Raw genomic sequence first — 20,694 nt, forward strand, 5'->3', positions numbered from 1 at the left:
CTCCCTCACCAACGACCCCGCCACCGCCAGAGCCAACCTACACGAAGGGATGAAGGAAGTAGCCGAATGGATGAAGAACAGCCCCCTGAAACTGAACTCGAACAAGACGGAAGTCCTCATCCTGGGATCCTCAACCTCCGCCTGGGACGACTCCTGGTGGCCCCCCGCCCTAGGCAGCGCACCCAAACCAACAGACCACGGACGCAACCTGGACTCCTCCCTCTCCATGACCAGACAAGTCAATGCCGTCTCCTCGTTGTGCTTCAACATCCTACGCATGATACGCAAGATCTTCCGGTGGATCCCCACCGAGACCAGGAAGACGGTCACCCAGGCCCTCGTCACCAGCCGACTGGATTACGGCAACTCCCTCTACACCGGAATCACCGCCAAACTCCAGAAGAGACTCCAGCGGATCCAGAACGCCTCAGCAAGACTCATCCTGGACATCCCCCGTCGCAACCACATCTCCGGACACCTGCGAGACCTGCACTGGCTCCCGGTCAACAAGAGAATCACCTTCCGTCTCCTCACCCACGCACACAAAGCCCTGCACAACCAAGGACCAGGATACCTCAACAGCCGCCTCAACTTCTACGCTCCCAAACGCCAGCTCCAATCGACCGGCCACGCCCTCGCCGCCGTCCCCCGCATCCGAAGAGCTACCGCAGGGGGATGGTCCTTCTCCTACCTCGCCGCCAAGACCTGGAACTCCCTCCCGACCCACCTCCGCCTGACCCAGGACTACCTCGCCTTCAGGAAGCAGCTCAAGACCTGGCTGTTCGAGCAGTAGCGGACCCCCTTCCCCAAGCGCCTTGAGACCCTCCGGGTGAGTAGTGCGCTATACAAATGCTTTGATTGATTGATTGATTGATTGATTGAATAATCCCTGACTTTTTCAACTCTGTATGGAAACCTTGCTAAATCATTTGATGTTTATTATGGTTTATCAAATGAATTGTTTAAAAAAAAATTATATAAGGATTTTATAACATTATTGTAAATTTGTTGATTGTGCTTTTATGAATTCTTGGAATTCGAATAAAGATTTATGAACATGAACATGAACAGTATTTATTTGTTCTTCCAAGTTTCCCAACTCAATAATATCCTGTTGTGCTTGTTGCATTACTGTTTCTACTTCATTCATATTGATTGCTGCTTCATTTTCAAGAATTGCTTGTCTTAGTGGATCTTGACTTACAGGAGCATAACTTTGACTATCTTGAGAACTATCTCTAGAGATTTCAGCTGCAATACTAGTTTCTTGTTCAATCTCTTCATTCAACATTTGTAAATATTGTAGGAAAACTGTGCATTCAATGCTATTTTTTCATGCATTAAAAGAAACTTCATAGCAGTCAAAATCTCCAAGTGATAAATAGAAAAATTCCCTTTTATCTGGAGTTTTGCAACTGAGTTTCCTGTGGTTAATAAGATTTCCTTTGGCATGTTTTACCAAACATCCTTCACATCCAATTACTGCATATTTGTCTTCATTTATATTTTCCCTAACATTTCTCTTAAAGCTGTAATTTTGCGGTACTTCATAGAGACAAATTTTTTCCAGATGTGGACTCTTTTTGGAATAGTATGTATCCAAAATATTTCTTTTAACAATATCTGTACTTTTCAGTTTTGTTCAAAGTTAAGTATTACATTTCTTGTACAGATTTCAATACTCGATTTCATGTTGCAGCAAGACCTAGACTTACCCAAATGATTCCTCTTGACTTTGAATATAAACTTGCAGATGTCAACTGATCTGAACATTCGTAGGATCCAGTCTCTCGAAGGGAAAGCATCTTTAAACTAAAGCTGTACAATTTGTTATTAAGAGTTTTCTCTTGTGAAATTTCTTCCCACATTTCTTTCAACTCCGTCTTTTCTGATTTGGTTATATGTGATGTAACATACCGAGCAACAGCAATCGAATTATCTCCAACATATTGGATATCCATATTTGCATTCCACATCGGCAAAAAAATCACTGACTGTAGTCATTAATATACTTTGAACCTTCAGTTCTTTTTATGTTGTAAGTATTCTTCAGAGATTTCTGAGTTATAATATGTCTTACTACTGACATGAAACTGTTGACTCTCCCTTTCAAAATTACTGGACGCAAGAATCCAAAACGACATTTTATATAAAATTTTCCCTTTGACTTATACGTCCGTCAACAATATTTCCCATATCGATGACTATGAAACCATAAAACTTGTTGCTTAAGGTATTTTCTCCTCCAGTTTCTGGAATACCACAGGTAACATAGTCTTCAATGAAAGACAAAAAATCTTCATCAGAATCCATTCCAAATGTAGGTGCATCCTTGATCCATAATAGCAGGTGCATATGAGAAGCACCTCTGGCTTGGTACTCCTTTTTCCAAAAGAAATCAATGCCTTCTCCAAGAGTTGGTTTATTTTTATTGCAGATAAAAGACATCATAGCTTGAAACCTATGATTAAAATATCTGCACACATTTACAGGATCCAAGGAACACAGTTCTCTAGCTATGTTCAATTCAGTGTTTTAATATTTGAATTTGCTTCTCGTAGAAATTCAAGTAAATCATCCCATGCGTATTCAGCACAGCGAAGTGTAACAAACAACGTAGGTGTTCCTAAATTCCTTAACATACATTTCAGTTCTCAATGATGGCGATACCAACACTCATTGGTACCAGGTTGACATGTTATCGAATTAATTAATTGAGATTCTAAATGATCATCTCTTTGTTGAACTTTGTCCAAAAACTCCTTTGCAGAAAGATGTGCAAAATGAACTCCTGTTTTTAATATGCAGTTCACTGCATATGAAAGTCGAGACAAATCACTTTCAAACAGAAGATGAAATAAATATGGAACATACTATGGAAATCTTGAATCTTCCGAATACAGTCTTGATGAATGGTATTCTGAAGCTGGAATCTGTACTGCTCGTTCATCATATGGACCAACTTTTCCAGTGGGGAAGAGCTGTGGAAATCGATGAGCTTCTAAACTTATTTCCCAAACACTCATGAGAGTTCCCTTCACTTTCTTTATTTGGAATAACTCAGTAGTATTTCCAATGACTTCTTTTGAGTGTAAAAGATGTATGCTATATTGTTCATAAATTTCTTCACTCCTGGGTTTCTCAACTTTTTTGAATTTGCTAGTTGCAATTTCTTTATCATCTCCTAAAGATATTTCTTGTTTTTCCAGATATAGATTTTTATAATAAATATTGTTTTCCATGAGATATTTCATAGCCTTTTGAACTTTGATGACATATACTAACTCTTGCCTTATAGTGTGACTCATTCTTGGTACACCATTAACTAAAATAACTACAGGGTCAGTTTCCTTTCTCTCTACACCAACAGTTTCAATATTTTTCTCAAAATCTAAAGGTAAATTCACAACTCTTCATTTTAAACCTCTTTGCAGACCTATTTTAGGCTCCCTACAAACTATAGCCTGAAACGGGTGCACAGATTGAATTAGAATGGACTTATATGTATTTAAATCCACCATTTCCGAAGGAATAACTACCAACTCTAGGTTATTATGTACAGCTCTAGCTGTTATTTTGTTCTCTTCTAGTTTGTTCTTACAATATTTACAAATACGTAGATTACTACCCAGCTCAAAACAACCTTCCACCAACAAATAAGCACCAAATTGCTGCCACTTATCATTGTTTTCACTTAACCTTTTTAAAAATACATCAACATTCCTAGTTTGACTTCTATAGTGAGTAAGTCGACAACAAATACAAACATAAGGGCTCATTAGGATCACGGACGGACTTGAGTCCGTCCGCGACCCCAGAGTAGGAGGGAACGTCTGCATGGGCTGCGGCGTTCCCTCCGTGCAGATTAGGATGTGACCGCCAGGGTGGCGGTCACATCCTCTATCTTTAACATTGTGGCAGGTGCAGCTTCAAGCTGCACCCGCCGCAATGTTAAAAATGCATGCACCGCATTTACGTGCACAAAGCGGCAGGCACCGCGCGGTGCCTGCTGCTTTGTGCACGCAAATGCAGGGGGGTACCATAGGTACCCCCCATGTGCACCCCCCACCCCTCCCTTCACCCAGGGGGCCCGCAACGGGCCCCCGAAATGAAGGTCCGTATGCTTTTCGATGTCGGAAAGCCGCGCGGAAAAGCATACATTTCACACCATCCTAATATGGCTGGCGGTGTCTTATAGACACCGCCAGCCATGTTAGAGCTTTTCCGCCGTGGTCGGAAGGCGACCACGGCGGAAAGGCTGTGGACGGAGTTCAAGACCCACCGCAATCCTAATATGGCGGTGGGTCTTTCGAGGTTCCACAGCGGTTTTCCCGCATCCTTCGGGCCGACGGTGGCTTCCGCCGGCCCGGAGATGCGGGAAAACCGCTATCATAATCGGCCCCATAGTTTGGTTTTTCACAAGAAATTACCTTAAACTTTGTAATTTCTTCTTACAAACTTCTCAGTAGTACTATCTTCCATCTCTTCTTCAACACTTAGGGGCATATTATCAATGGATTTATCGCCGCTTTTTTGGCTTTAAAAGCCAAGAAAGCGGAGATAAAATTATCTCCCAATTACCTAGCCATGTTGGGCCCTGCTTTGCATGTCAGAAAAATGTATCACTAATGACATGCAAAGTGGGTGTGCCAAGATGTCAGCGACTGGAATCAGTCGCTAACATCGCTATCTCCTATTCCCAACTTTTGGAGATATTCGCGCTAAGCGCGAATATCTCCAAAAGCTAACACCTGCCCAGGAGCAGTTCTTAGCCATGTTATCCAATGAGAGGTGGATAACATGGCTAAAAGCATTAGCTCGGTAATGCCTGAATATCGCAGATTTTTCAGCGCAATTCATGCATTATTGCCGATTTTTATCGCATTTGCGATAAACCTTGGTAATACCAAGGTTTATCTGCGATAAAAATCACCGTAGCTCGGCGATAATTTTTTTGCGCTAACCAAGCAATAGCGATAATTATCGCTATTGCTTAGTAATATGCCCCCTAGACTTCTCAAACTCTCACTTTCTCTACACTCCCCTTCAGGACCAAAGTAACGAAAATCTATATCATCAGAAATGTTTTTTTACATCCAACACTGAACCCTGCAAAAGAGCAGTGTTTATTTCCCTTAAAGAGAATGCAGGACTTTTTATACATAGTACACTCTTCCTACTAACTTACGCATTTCTGAATGATGTACTGCTAACATTCTCAGATGATGGAAACGACTTTGACACACTTTTCTAGAAAGACAAGCCAGAGAATGACCCTCTAAACCAGTATTTTTTCTGACTTTACAAGGATCTAGTCCTTGCAACATCATAAATTTCTGTTTAACAATTTTTTTACAATAGTCTCATAAGAAATTACCTAAAATATCAATAGATTCCTGTTGTATACTACAAATACTACTACAATCCCAACTAAAAACTGGAGCTTGTCAATGTCTCCCTTCAACTTCTTCAGCTACTACTTCTTCAACAATTCTAGCAACCATCTTTTCTTTTTCAATTTGACAACCGTTCTTAACTTCATAAGAACAACCACTGGTATCAACTGCATGGACTAAAAAACTTCTGAACTAGTAGTATGCTTCCATTCACCCAAAACTTTTTTGTAAACGTTAGTTCTATTAACAAGTCTTTTGCTTTTATTTTTGTCGTTCATAAACTGCATTGTTTTGTTCAACATCTTCATTCTTTTTAAAACTAATATAAACAATCTTCTTTTCAATTCAAAACTCAAAAACCTTTTTCAACTACTCTTTCAATCTGTTATATTTTCTTGTAAAATACAGATCTTCTTTTACATTTCTTGCAATCTTTCAATACATTTTGTAGTACTATACTTTTTTACATACTTATATTGTTTCATCCTCCTTTCAACATAGATTGTTTTCCCATTTCCTGATTTCCCATGAATTTGTACTTTTTTCATTTCATTCTGCTTAGTTCTACAACTTTTCTTTCAGTTTTCCTTATTTTTAAAATTCTTTCCAGTTCCTAAACGTCTTGTAGCAAATTCTTTAGTTCTCTTACCAGAAGACTTATTCTTCAATGTCACATGTTGTACTTCATCTAATTTCTGCTTTCCTCTCTCCTTTAAATAGTACTTTTTTATTGTCTTTTCTTTTCAAATGTTCTTGCTATAGCAAATATTTCTTAAAAGTAATGGAGAATATCTAAAAGAAAACATTTTAAAATTAATGTAATATTATTAAAATAGTTATATACAAGTATTCTTAACTATTACTGAATAATCTCCTTCTATTTAAAAGGTAGAAAAAAATACATATATGGTTTTCGGAATATGGAGAGACTTACACCTGAGACATTATAAGCTTTTTTATATATGTGCCTAGGCCCAACACTTTGAGCAATACTAGAATAGTAAAGCAGAAGAACAAAAGTGACGTTTAAGTCATGTTAGAAAATGGAATGCAACAGATGTGCAGAAAGAAGCAACAACACTGCCATAACAAACAACAGATGTACAGAGGAAGGGAAGAGTTGTATAGAAAGAGGCAAGAGCGACCCTAAACCCCACCAGGTAGGTTGCACCCTCTCCGCACAGCACCCCCTGTGTCTCCCTGCCCCAGCTGCCGCTGCTGAGGAAGTTCAAGGCCCTCCACCACCCACAGGCTACCACCTGCGCCTCATCCCTGGTGGCCAGTGGTAGGCCATAGGTAAGTTTGTTCATTCTCTGCTTTATTGCTTTTATTGTATTGCCTGTATTTTCATTGTTGTGTCTGTGACTGCTGTTGTCTGTCTTCCCCGCTGCCTGTTTGTGATATGTGCCCCTTTTTCTTCCCTCTGTTCCCCTCACTGTCCCTGTGCTCTCTCTGCCAGTTTTTCCCTTCTGTTCCCCCTCGCTGCCCCTGTGTCTCTGTCGGGTTTTCCCTTCTGTTCCCCTCGCTGCCCCTGTGCCTCTCTACCCGTTCTGCCTAATGTTCTTAGCTGCTCCTGTATTTCTGTGTTCTATATTTTGCCTCTGTGCCACTTGTTCTTTCAGTATTTCTGTGCCCTTTTGCCTTCCGTGCCACTAATTTTTCCCTCGTTTTTGTGCCCCTTTTGCCTTCTGTTCCACTCATTTTTTGTGCTTTTCTACCTTCTGTGCAACTCATTTTTCCCTTTTTTTTGTGCCCCTTTTGCCTTCTGTTCCACTCGTTTTTTGTGCCCTTCTGCCCTGTGTTCCACTCGTTTTTTGTGCCCTTCTGTTCACTGTGCTACTTGTTTTTCCCTTTTTTTGTGCCCCTTTTGCCTTCTGTTCCACTCATTTTTTGTGCCCTCCTGCCCTCTGCTCCACTAATTTTTTTGTGCCCTTCTGCCCTCTGTGCCACTTGTTTTTCCCTCGTTTCTGTGCCCCTTTTGCCTTCTGTTCCACTAAATTTTTATGCCCTTATCCCTTCTGGGAAAACCGCCCTCGCAGTTGCGTCCCCTGTGGCCCGCTCCCCTGATGGCTCACTGCCCATTTGCTGCCCCCACCTCCCACCTCCCAGCTGCTCCTCCCTCCCACCAACCCATATGTGCCAGCCGCTGTGCAAGCCTGTATGCGCATGGACCGCAGCCAGCGCCGAAACCCCTGGCCCCTGCACCCGCCATGACCACCGCCACTACGACGCCAGCACTCTGCATGGTCTCAACTCCGGACGGAGCCACACCTGCTTCAAGGCCGCCCGAAACGCTCACACGGCCCCTTCACTTGCCGGAACTGCAGCTACATCAGCCTCAGAGCAGACGAACCACCCGCCAAGAAAGACCCCAACCACCTCCGATGCATACTACTGAACACCTGCTCTGCACGCAAGCATGCTGTCGAGCTCTGGGACCTGCTTGACACAACATCCCTGGACATCGTCTTCCTGACAGAAACATGGTTTAATGACTCCTCCGCACCCAACATCATCATAGCCATTCCAGATGGCTACCATATCACCCGCAGAGACTGCACCAACAGAGTCGGAGGAGGAATCGCCATCGTCCACAAGAACAGCATTATGGTTTCGACTAGCACCGACAACGTGCTCAGCACTGCCGAACACATGCATTTCCAGATCTACACAGACCCTAACTCTATCCTCAGAGGCACCCCCATCTACCAACCCCACGGATCCCGCCCCCAGTTCAGTGACTCCATCACCGACTTGATCAGCATGCACGCCCTGACCTCCACCGACTACATCCTCCTCGGAGACCTGAACTTTCATCTTGAGAACAGCAACGACAACAACTCCACAACCCTGATCGATAACCTCGCCAAATTCGGACTGAAGCAACTCGTCACAACGCCCAGCCTCTCCGCCGGCCACATGCTCGACCCCGTCTTCTCCTCAAGCCTGCACCTCTCCGTCAGCCACACCACCGAAGTCCTCTGGATCAACCACCACTGCATCCACTTCGCTTTCCAGAAGCCCACCACACACCTCTGCACTCAACAGATCCACTGCCCCTGCTGGAGCAAAATAACAGAAGACCAACTACATGCAAACCTTGCTCTCAGCCCACCCACTAAACCCTCCAACACCTACGACGCTGCCCACAGACTCAGATGCTGGGTCGAGGACTGCGCCAACACCCTTACCCCTCTGAGCAAACCGCCCCACAGAGACACCAGCAAGAGGGCCAGCTGGTTCACGCCAGAACTCCTAGCCTCCAAGCAAGCCTGCCAGAAACTAGAAGTAAATGGCACAGTGAGCAAACTCCAGAAAGCCACGCAGCACACAAGGACGTCATCCGCAACCACCACCACCTCATCAGGGCGGCCAAGAGGACCTCTTTCAAAGACCGCCTCAACAACAACGCACACAATAGCAAGGAGCTCTTCAACATCGTGAAGGAACTCTCCAACCTCAGCTCCAACACCAACGACATCCCGCCGCCGCAAGCCCTGTGCGACTCCCTCGCCACCTTCTTCCACCGCAAGATAGCAGAAATCCATGACAGTTTAAATATCCGGAGAGCCCCAACAGACAGCAACATAACAGACCCTCCGCACACCATCGACCATGACCCCCTGCTAGCCTGGGCCAGCGTGAGCATCGATGACACTATCAAGACCATGCGCACAATCCACTCCGGCTCTCCGTCAGACCCATTCCCGCACCACGTCTTCAACAGAGCAAGCAGCTCCATCGCACCCCACCTGTGCAACGTCATCAATCTCTCCCTCGAGACCACAACCTTCCCAGAGATCTGGAAAAATGCCGAGATCAGTGCCCTACTCAAAAAACCTAAGGCAGACCCAAGAGACCTCAAGAACTTCCGGCCCATCTCTCTGCTCCCCTTCCCGGTCAGGGTCATCGAGAAAACGGTCAACAGACAGCTAACCCGATACCTCGAAGAAAACAGAATCCTGGACGCTTCCCAGTATGCAGCAACCACAGCACCATGACTGCCCTCATCTCCGCCACTGATTACATCAGGACCCTGCTGGACAACGGCGAAACCGCAGCACTTATCCTCCTAGGCCTCTCTGCCACCTTCGACACCGTCTGCCACCGCACACTACGTGCATGCCTCCATGCCGCAGGGATCTGAGACAAGGCTCTGGATTGGACCACCTCCTTGCTCTCTGGCAAAACCCAGAGCATCCACCTCCCCCCATTCTGTTCCAAAGCCTCCGAGATCATTTGCGGCCTACCCCAGGGATCCTCCCTCAGCCCGACGCTGTTCAACATTTACATGGCCCCGCTCGCACACATAGCCCGACAGCATGACCTCAACATAATCTCCTATGCCGACGACACTCAGCTAATCCTCTTCCTCACCAAGGACCCCATCACCGCCAAAGCCAACCTCCATGAAGGAATGAAGGCCGTCGATGACTGGATGAAGACCAGCGGTCTGAAGCTGAACTCAGACAAGACGGAGGTCCGCGTCCTCAGCTCCAATCCTTCAGCCTGGGACGACTCCTGGTGGCCGATGGCACTGGGGGCAACCCCACACCCACCGTCCACGCACGCAACCTGGGAATCATCCTCTTTTCAATGCTCTCAATGACCAAGCAAGTCAAGTCAACGCCGTCTTCTCCTCCTGCTTCAACACCCTCCGCATGCTCCACGAGATCTACAGATGGATCCCGACAGATACAAGAAAGACAGTCACCCAGGCCCTCGTCAGCAGAAAACTCGACTACGGAAATGCCCTCTACATGGGAGCTCCTACCAAGCTCATCAAATGACTACAACGCATCCAAAACGCCTCGGCATGACTGATCCTCGACGTACCATGCCACGGCCACATCACCTCCCACCTGAGAAACCGGCACTGGCTCCCCGTCAACAAGAGGATATCTTTCAAGCTCCTCACCCACGCACACAAGGCACTTCATAAGACTGGCCCAGCCTACCTCAACAGACGGCTCTCCTTCTACATCCCCAACCGCCAGCTACGCTCCACAAGACATGGAAAACCCTCCCACTGAGCCTACAACAGACCCAAGACCAACTGACCTTCAGGAGGATACTCAAGACCTGGCTGTTTGATCAGTAGCGCCCCCCCCCCCCCAGGGCCTTGAGACCTTCGCGGGTATGTAGTGCACTTTACAAATGATTGATTGATTGATTGATTGAGTACAGAAAGAACCAATTCATGTGCAAGCAAACAAAAAAAGGATGCAGAAAGTGGCACAAGAGGTACAGTACAAAGAAAATGAAGTACAGAAAGAAATACCAGAGATACTGAAAAAGGCATGAAGGGTGCAGAAAGAGGCAAAAGAAGTACAAAAAGCAGCAACAGAGGCAAGTGAGGTGCATAAAGCCTGCTCTTTCTTCTTTCTGTACCTCACTTGCCTTTTTTCCGCACTTCTCTTGCTTCTTTCTACATGTCTGTTGATGCTTTCAGCAATTCTCTTGCCTCTTGTTGCATTTTTGTTCTTTCTTTTTGCACATCCTACCTCTTTCTGTACCTCTCTTGCCTCTTTGTGCACCCCTCCTACCATTTTATGTACCCCTCTTGCCTCTTTTTGCACCTGGGTTTTTTCTTTCTGCACTGCTCTTGCTTCTTTCTACACCTCGCTTGCCTCTTTCTACACCTTTGTTGCTTCTTTCAGCAATTCTCTTGCTTCTTTCTACACTTCTCTTTCTTCTTTTTGCACCCTTTCTGCCTCTTTCTGTACCTCTCTTGCCTCTTTGTGCACCTCTGCTAACTCTTTCTGCACCCCTCTTGCCTCTTTTTGCACCTCTGTTTGTTCCTTCTGCACTGCTCTTTCTTCTTTCTGTACCTCACTTGCCTCTTTCTGCACTTCTCTTGCTTTTTTCTGCAACCCTTCTGCATATGTCTGCACCCCTATTTCCTATTTATTCAATTCTCTTGCCTTTTTTTACACCTCTCTTCCCTGCATGAGTAGTGCTACCTGATTAAAACAGTGCATGGGTAATACATTGGTGATTGTATGAGTGCATACCTAGTGCCTGGGTGATTTCATGAGTGCAGCAGTATTCCTTGCATATGTAGTGGCTGGAACACTAAAAGACTGCATGGGTAGTACTTGGATGTTTTTTTTATTACTGCATGAGTGTTGGGCCTAGCAAAATATAAAGCAGCAGAGTATTATATCACTCAAATACATGTCTCTGCATATTGTTCGAACCGTGCATCATATATAAAAGAAATATGTATACAATATTTTATAACTCCATGAGTACTGCCTGGGTGATTACAGAAGTACGAAGATACTACCTAATGATTACATGAGAGCAACAATAGTGCCTGGATTATTTTATAAGTGCATGAGTACTGGCTAAGCGATTACATAAGTGCAAGAGTAGTACATACGTGATTGAAAGAGTGAAAGATAGTGGCTGGCTGAATAAGGAACTGTATACCCAATGCATTGGTAACTGAATGAGAACAAGGGTAACGTCTGGGGGATTAAAGGAGTACATAGGTTACACCTGGGTGCTTGCATGACTTCAGGGGTAATATCTGGGGATTTAAATACCTACATAAGCAGTGACTGGGAAATTGTATAACTCCATGTCTACTTTTTGGGTGATTTCAGAACTACTGACATAGTGCCTGAGTGAATAAAGGAGTGCAAACGCAGTGCCTGGGTGATCTCTTATTCAGTAATGCCTTAGTGATTACAGTAGTAAATATGTAGTACCTGGATCATTTCAAAACTGAATGTGTAGAACATGGCTGTTTTCTTAACTGCATGAGTGTTGGACCTAGCCAAATATAAAGCAGCACACTATTACAAGATTTAACCATATGTCTCTCCATATTGTTAAAAGCCTGAACACATACATCTCTATCTTTTCAAATCATCATCAAATCTAAAAGAAATATGTATACAATATTCCTGGAATATACTGAAACCTAGAAACTGAGACATATAATAGATTTGCCTCAGTGATTGCATAGCTCTATGGGTGATTGTATGAGTGCAAGGGTAGTCACTGGGTTATTTTACGAGAACATGGATAGTGACTAGCTAATTGTATGAGTGCACATATGAACAATAAGTATAAAAATTGCACCTGAAGTCATAGAAGAGTCATGGAGTAGTACCTAAGTGAATAGATGAGTGCAACAGTAGGGCCTGTGTGATTCTATGACTGCAAGAGTAGAGTGTGAGTTATGACATTACTGCATAGGTACAGCCTGCATGACTGCATGACTGTATGGGTAGTACATAACTAGTGCCTGGGTGATTGCATGACTGCAGGTATAATATTTGGGAGATTACTGGAATACATAAAAAGTGAGTGGGTGATTTTATAAATGCATGGGTACTTCTTGAGTAATTACATAAGTACCAAGGTACAGCCTGAGTGAGTACATAACTTCAAAGATAGTGCCTGGGTGATTTTTATAAGTGCATGAGTACTGGCTGAGTGATTACGTAAGTACAAGAGTAGTGCCTTTGTGATCAAAAGAGTAAAATATAGTGTATGGCTAAATAAAGCACTGTATTTGTAATACATTGGTAATTGCATGAGTACAAGGGTAACGTCTGGGGGATTAAAGGAGTACATAGGTAAAACCTGGGTTATTGCATGACTACAGGGGTAATATCTGAGAATTTACATGATTACATAAGAAGTGACTGGGTAGTTGTATAACTCCATGGCTACTTTTGGGTGATTTCAGGACTACTGACGTAGTGTCTGAGTGAATAAGGGAGTACAAAGGTAGTGCATGGGTGATTTTGTAACAGGATGACTATTGGCTGAGTGATTACATAAGTACAAGGGTAGTGACTCCATGATTGAAGTAGGGCACCAATATTGGCTCAGTGATTATATAAGGGCATGACTAGTGGCTACGTGATTGAAAGAGTGCATGGGTAATACCTTGTTGATTACATGAGTACATAGATAGTGCCTAGGTGAGTGAATGAGTGTAGCAGTAATGCATTGGTGATTACAAAAGTGCAAGTGTAGTACCTTGCTCATTCAAAAACTGCATGGGTAGTCATTGGGTGTTTTCATAACTGCATGAGTGTTTGGCCTAGCCAAATATAAAGCAGCACACTATTATATAATTCAATCATAAATCTCTCCATATTGTTAAAAGCTTGCACACATATGTCTCTACCTTTTCAAATCATCATCAAATCTAAAAGAAATATGTATGCAATATTTCTGGAATATACTGAAACCTAGAAACCGATAAAAATAATAGCTCTGCCTCAGTGATTGCATACCTCTATGGGTAGTGCTTGGGTGATTCTAGGAGTGCAAGGGTAGTTACTGGGTAACTTTACGAGAAGATGGATAGTGACTAGCTAATTGCATGAGTGCACACATAAACATTAAGTGCATAGATAAGTGTAAGAATAGCACCTGAAGGCATAGATGAGTCATGGAGTAGTACCTAAGTGATAAGATGAGTGCAACAGTAGGGCCTGGGTGATTCTATGACTACAAGAGTAATTACATGACTGCATTGGTACAGAGAGCATAACTGCATAACTTTATGGGTAGTACATAACTAATCCTGGTGATTGCATGACTGCAGGTGGAATATCTGGGAGATTACTACATAAAAAGGGAGTGGGTGATTTTATAAGTGCATGGGTGCTTCTTCAGTAATTACAGAAGTACTAAGGTACAGCTTGAGTGATTACAGAAGTGCAAAGGTAGTGTCTGAGTGATTTTATAAGTGGACGAGCAAGTAGACACATATCTCAAAACTTCACAGATACACTTAAATTTTCAAACAAACACTGAAAATGATGCAGTATTTATGAAATATAACTTGGTTCACATCATAAAAATTTCTCAAATAAATTACATCTGTACAAACATCTCAGACTTCACTTTCAGGCTACTGCTTAACCATTCTAAAAACTACTTTTAATATTACACCTACCCAAATACAAATTAGGAAACCTTGAAATATCGTTTGTAAAAGTCTCACCATATTACTAAAACCATACACGAATATGTCTGTACCATAATACTATTCAAACCTTAAAAATTCACAGAACAAACTTCCAATTGCAAGCAAACATCAAACATTATGCGGCATACTTCAACAATATCTCTCTAAAAACTTTTTTTAAAAGCCTAGTTAATAACACCTTATGTCAGCATCTTTTACACCACACTTTGTACTGTATCTTCAACATTCTACTAGTACTCACACACAGCCTACCAAATAAAAAGCAACAACACCTCTTTGTTATACATTGTGCACCTTCAAATGTATGACATATGAAAATACATATACAAGTAGAAACATACTCCAGACAGAAGTCCATACATACCTTAAAACTTTACAGATTCAGATTCAAATTTATAGCAGCAACAAAAATGATGCAGTATACTACAAATGTACATATCCACACAATAAAACAAATTAGCATAATCACTAATCAATACTCCAATATACACATAATACTATAATGAATCTATTTCAAACAACATTTAACTACAATAAAACATATTAAAATAAACATATCTATATTTAATATTCTATTTCAAACATCACAGTTATTGAATAATGTGTTAAAGTTTAAAAATAAACCTAATACATAATACACCTCACAAATTTATAACTCACCTTTCAAAACAATTTGTAGAATTTAAAATATCACAAACTCATACAAGATTTTGTTATGCACACAATCAATTAATGCAGCAGTCTCAGCAAAGTAAAACCAGTAATGGCAAAGATTCATTCTCTTTCTCCATGCAAATACATGTAAGTAACATATCACATACCTTTCTACATTATTTCAAACTATAAAACCCATTTCTATTAGTTAAACATATGAACCCTTACCAACTGACTTCTAAAAGTGCCCAAGCTGGTTCTGGAATTTTTTGGGAATCGCAATTCCACCGTGCAACAATGAAATGGAACCGCGAATCCATACGGGAGTTCAAAAATATATTACAAATAAAAATACCACTATTTTTAAAGAACACAACACTTCTAAAGAAACTGCTGTCTTAGGAAATCTTACTGTAATAAGATTTCACTTATATATGAATTAGAATAACACATTATAAGTCCACAGTTAAGTTGCAATCCTTCCCCCATTCGGCTTAATGCCAGTTTCCATAGTAACAGTTTACCATATTTTCAAGTTCACCACACAAAGTTACAAATGCAAACAGCAGGTGTTGTTGACATTTCTAAAATCTGAGCTTATCCTATCTACTGTACCTTTCAAACATGTTTTACTAACAAATAAGAAGCATGCTTTTAAAAGAAAGTAACAAGCACCCTATTTTTGAACGTACAATGGTCTTAACTAGGCAATCAATTCTCTAATTTTTAAAAAACAGCATCTTGTCCACCATTTTACATACCTCTCTTTCTACCAACTGACTACCTCCGCTAAAGACATCTTTCCATTACTTCCAGACATAACTTCAAGATGCTCACAGTGTGGATTGTTGGACACAGCCATGTTTTCTGGTGCAAACGGTATGCTGAACACAGAGGTATTGACAAAGCGTAGGTCTGGAAATGCTAATGAAGGACAACTTTGCTCAATTGATTTTGCTTTTATCTAAAACTGTCTTTGTGTACTCTAACAAATACCAAAGACAGAAATCGAAGTGATGAAATCAATTCTGTCCACAAATTGAAAAAGCTAGAAAGAATGTCAATAAAACTGTTTCTGCTTACCTCAGAGACCATAGGATGAGCTCCATATATCACAACAATCTACGTTTTGATATGAATGACATCTACTGAAGTGATGGAGTATACTTCACAGATCAAGGAAACTCTTTTTCAACAACCTAAAGTTCTGTATAAGCACTTATATGTAGCTACAACAAACTCATAATAAACACTGGGGCTATTTTTAGAGAAACCCTATAACCCAACAGTGAATCTTACCTATTAAAAACATACATATATTTTTTTTTAATTTTACTTGGAGTCGCGAACCCATTGCGTTTACACTGGAGGACGCAATAGAGTTGTGTCCCCGGTGCAGCGTTTTTCTTGGAGTCGGGAACCCATCACGTTTACACTGGGGGAAACGCTGGATGCAATGGAGTCACGACAGCAAGAACATATGGAAAAAAATGTCCCCCATTCTGAATAGTTTAATGTTGCCTCTGGCACCCCATCCTCTGAGGCCCAGCCACTTCATATATATTTCTCTTTTTTTAATTTTCAAAAAATATTACCCCCCTTTTCCGCCAAAGGGCTTTACTTTGCCCTGGGGACCCCATCCCCCGAGGCATGCCCTTACCATTGGGGACTGTGGGGGGAGCCCGAATGCCCCCACGGTTCCTGCCTGCTTCTCTCTTCCTGCAAGCGCCAGCATTGCTTTTGTACAAAGGGAACTGCTAACATGCAGCTCCCCTTGCCCAAAAGCAATTTGCTTCTTGAAAGCAAGATGCTCTCACTTCTAAAAACCAAACCAGTGTTTGCAATGACAGGGCGGGAGCCGCACAGCTCCTGCCCTGTCACTGTAAATAGCAATGTCCCAAGGGTGAGACCCCCGCGACATTGCAGGAGCTGGCCCGGGGGGGGCAGTCCCCAGGGCCATAGAGGGCTCCAGGAGGGGGGCCGCACAGTGCTTCTCCCTAAATTTGAATAGCCCCAGGAAGGTGATGGTCCCTGGGCTTGGGGGGGCCTGAGAGGGACCCACCTCATAATTACAAATGCCCTGGGGAGGTGGTGCTCCCTGGGGCACCATTATTCTTTTTTTTAAAGTTTTCCTTGGGGTTGCAAACCCATCATGTTTACAATGGCGGCTGCGCTGAACGCGATGGAGTTGCGACTCCAGCACACAAGAAAAAAGAGAATGCCCCCCATTTTGAATAGTTTATATCGGGCTTGTAGACCCCATCCCCCAAGGCCAGGCCACTTAAAAAAAAATTATTAAAAAAAAATATTACCCGCCCTTTTCCCCCAAAGGGCTTTATTTTGCCCTGGAGACCCCATCCACCGAGGTATGCCCTTACTGTTGGGGACCGTACGGGGAGCCCCAATGCTCACACGGTCCCTGCTGTTTACCCGTGTCCTGCAAAAGCCGGCATTGCTTTTGGACAAAGGGAACTGCTAATATGCAGCTCCCCGTGCCCAAAAGCAATACTGATTTGCTTCTTGAATGCAAGAGCAGGTTTCCTGCAATGACAGGACGGGAGCACCCCGGGACATTGCAGGAGCCGTCCCTAGGGATTGATGGTCCCCAGGGCCATCAAGGGCTCCAGGAGGCAGCCCCCCTTCCTATATTTGCATAGCCCCAGGGAGGTGGTGGTCCCCAGGGCTTGAGGGGCCTGCGAGGCCCACCTAAATAATAAATGAAACTCCAGGGAGGTGATGGTCCCCGGCATTGGGGGGCCTGCGAGGCCCCGCTTATAATTTTTGGAAGCCCTGGGGAGGTGGTGGTCCCCGGGGCTTGAGGAACCAGCGAGGCCCCCACCTCATAACAAATGCCCTAAGAGGTGGCAGTCCTCGGGGCTGCGGGGATCTCTGCTGGCCCCCGCAAATGAATTAGTGATTATCCCTGGGACCTGGCCCCCACGGTGGCTTATAGGAAATGAAGTGCGGAAGCCCTCCCTTTGTTTTGTTTTATTTTCGTGTCCGGATTCGTGCGACTAGTGCGCAATCGGCTGTTTTTTTTAATTCTTTTTTTGTCCCTGAGGGTCCTTGTGGCACACCCCTATGGAGGCCTAGGGGGTCAGGGTGTTTCTACCCTGCCCCCTTTTCTTCATTTTTCACTGTTTTCCCCCTTTTTTATGTTACTCGGTACTGAGTCACAATATGGCTGCCAGAGTGTTTGCTCGGGAGGGTTCACAAATCCTCCCCGGTGCTCAGATATCGATATTTTTATTTCTTAAATTTCTCAGCAACTACTGAACGGATTTTGACCTTTTAACAAAACGAGTGCTTTCTGAACCAAGAAAAAACATTTTGCCAAATTTGGTGTAATTCCGTTCAGCAGTTCGGGCTATAGCCCTGTCTAAATTTCCTATGGAAATTAATATGGGAAAACGCGTTTTGGGACCCCCCTTTTTTCTTGGCCCTCGCTTGACAATCCACCCCAAAACTTTAAAGACAGGAGTGGGCCAAAGATATTGGCAACAGAAAAAACATTTTTTGAATAGAAACGAGTCCCTAACTATAACTACCTACTGGCGACCGCCAATAGATTATATATATATATATATATATATTCCACAAATCCATCATCCGATAGAGAAAGTCAGCACTCACAAAGGATTTACTTCCCAAATTCCAAGGTTTATTTGTCAAATACTCGCATTAATGCACAACACCAACGCGTTTCGCAACTCACTGTTGCTTGTTCACGGTGGTGGAGCGCCATTGGACTACGAATTTTTGAGCCAAGGCTGTGAAATATATATATATATATATATATATATATATATATATATATATATATATATATATATACTTAGTCTTCACCCACCACGACCCTGGTCGGAGAGAAGTGGTGATGAGGACATGGCTCCTCGCGTTGGGCTAGCGGCATTGCTGCCAGTCCCCACAGAAATGACATTTGGCCCAAGAGGTTATGCGGTAACGGGGACGGAAGGAGACGCTCTGTTTCAACATGTGGGGACAAGTAAAAGCAGCGCACACCGTCCTGCTTACCGGCTTTCCGCATCACAGCGTCGCCTCGAGACCCAGAGCTGCATTCTGGGTCTCGTAGTTGGAGCACCGACCGTGCGCCCTACAATAGGCGGGGCCAACTTTGGGAGGAGTAGCCATATGATCAGCAGCAGGACAAACCACAGGTGTGGAGACTTACCCCTTTCCTTGCTTCAACTGGGCGCTGACGAAGGCACACGAAGCCGAAATGCATTCGCCTGAAGTGATGGACTGAAATAAAGCTTGATCCGTTTGTTCCCCATGGAGGCCTCCGCCTTTCTTTTCTTGGGCGGGTATTTCTTGGACATATATATATAATTTTTTTCTGCCAAAAAATTTCCCAAACTGACAGACATGTTTCACCCCCTGGCTTGGTCAATGTCACTGCTGCGGCTCCTGCCAAAAAAGAAAAGAAGAGTGGGCTCCCACACTTCTCTATTATTAAGCCCCCGGGTGTACTAAGTACCAGGGGCATGCAACCATTGATACTTTTAAGAAATTGGGTCTCACGGACCCCCATGCCCTGTGCACCGACTCCTCCCCAGGGCTACTATAATAGAACATGGGGGGCATTTGCAGACACCCGTGCCCTGGGGACCACCACCTCCCTGTTGCTATTTAAATGAGTAATGGGGGGCTCAGGATGATTGTATGGGGGGCCATTAAGAGATGGAAAAGGGATGGGGATAGAACTGAGCATTGGGGTACACCAAGAGTAACTAGGGTGGGTTTGGAAAGCCAGGAGTTGATTTCAATTTGTTGCAATCGGTGTTGTAGGTAAGATGTTAACAATTTTAGAACTGTGCCAATGAGACCAGAGTGGATCTTAAATGTCTCAGGTAATGCTGGGTGATTTACAGTGTCATAAATAGCTGATAATTCAAGTAGGATAAGCAGGCATGCGTCACCTTCGTCTAAGGATCTGTGGAGGTCATTGAGATATGGAGCATGGCAGTTTCTGTGCTACAGCCTTGCCTGAGTTCTGATTGGAAGGTGTCATGTTAGTTAGGTTGTTGTAGGACCCACTTCTCCATAGATTTGGCTTGGAATGGGAGGTTTTAGATAGGTCTAACGTTGTTGACAGCATTGGGGTCTGACCCTGGTTTTTTGGGAAAGGGGGTGATTTGTCCTAGTTGGAGGGAGTCAGGTAAACCGTCTGAGGCGAAAAATGCATTAATGATTTTTGTCCAGACCGGGGAAATTATGTGGTTGAGATTTTGTATTATTGTAGATTGGAGGGGATACTTATTGTGGAAAGTATAGGCTTTACGTTAGCAATTATATTGAATACTTCATTTTGTGTCATGGATTTGAAATCAGACCAATTGGCATTGATTTCAGTTGAGTGAGATCATGGTTGCCATTAGTTTTTTAGGAGATCATTTGGTCATTAGTAGGTTCTGGTGGTGGGGTGAAATTGTAGGGAGGTGAGCCAGTGGGGAAGGTTGTGAAGGGATGGCAGATTTCTGACTTGAAAGAAGAATTACTACATTTTTTTCAGTGAAGAAGCTGGCAATTTCTTCACAGCGTTCTTTAGTGGCTGTTATTTCATATGGGGATGTGAGGGTGATTTGTCATTTAACAATGTTGAAGAGTCCCATGCGTCTATTCTTAGCACGGTCAAGCATGTTGCAAAAGAAGGAGAAATTT

This window comes from Lissotriton vulgaris, chromosome 10 (genome assembly GCF_964263255.1).
Source record: "Lissotriton vulgaris chromosome 10, aLisVul1.2, whole genome shotgun sequence".
NCBI classification, from domain to species: domain Eukaryota; kingdom Metazoa; phylum Chordata; class Amphibia; order Caudata; family Salamandridae; genus Lissotriton; species Lissotriton vulgaris.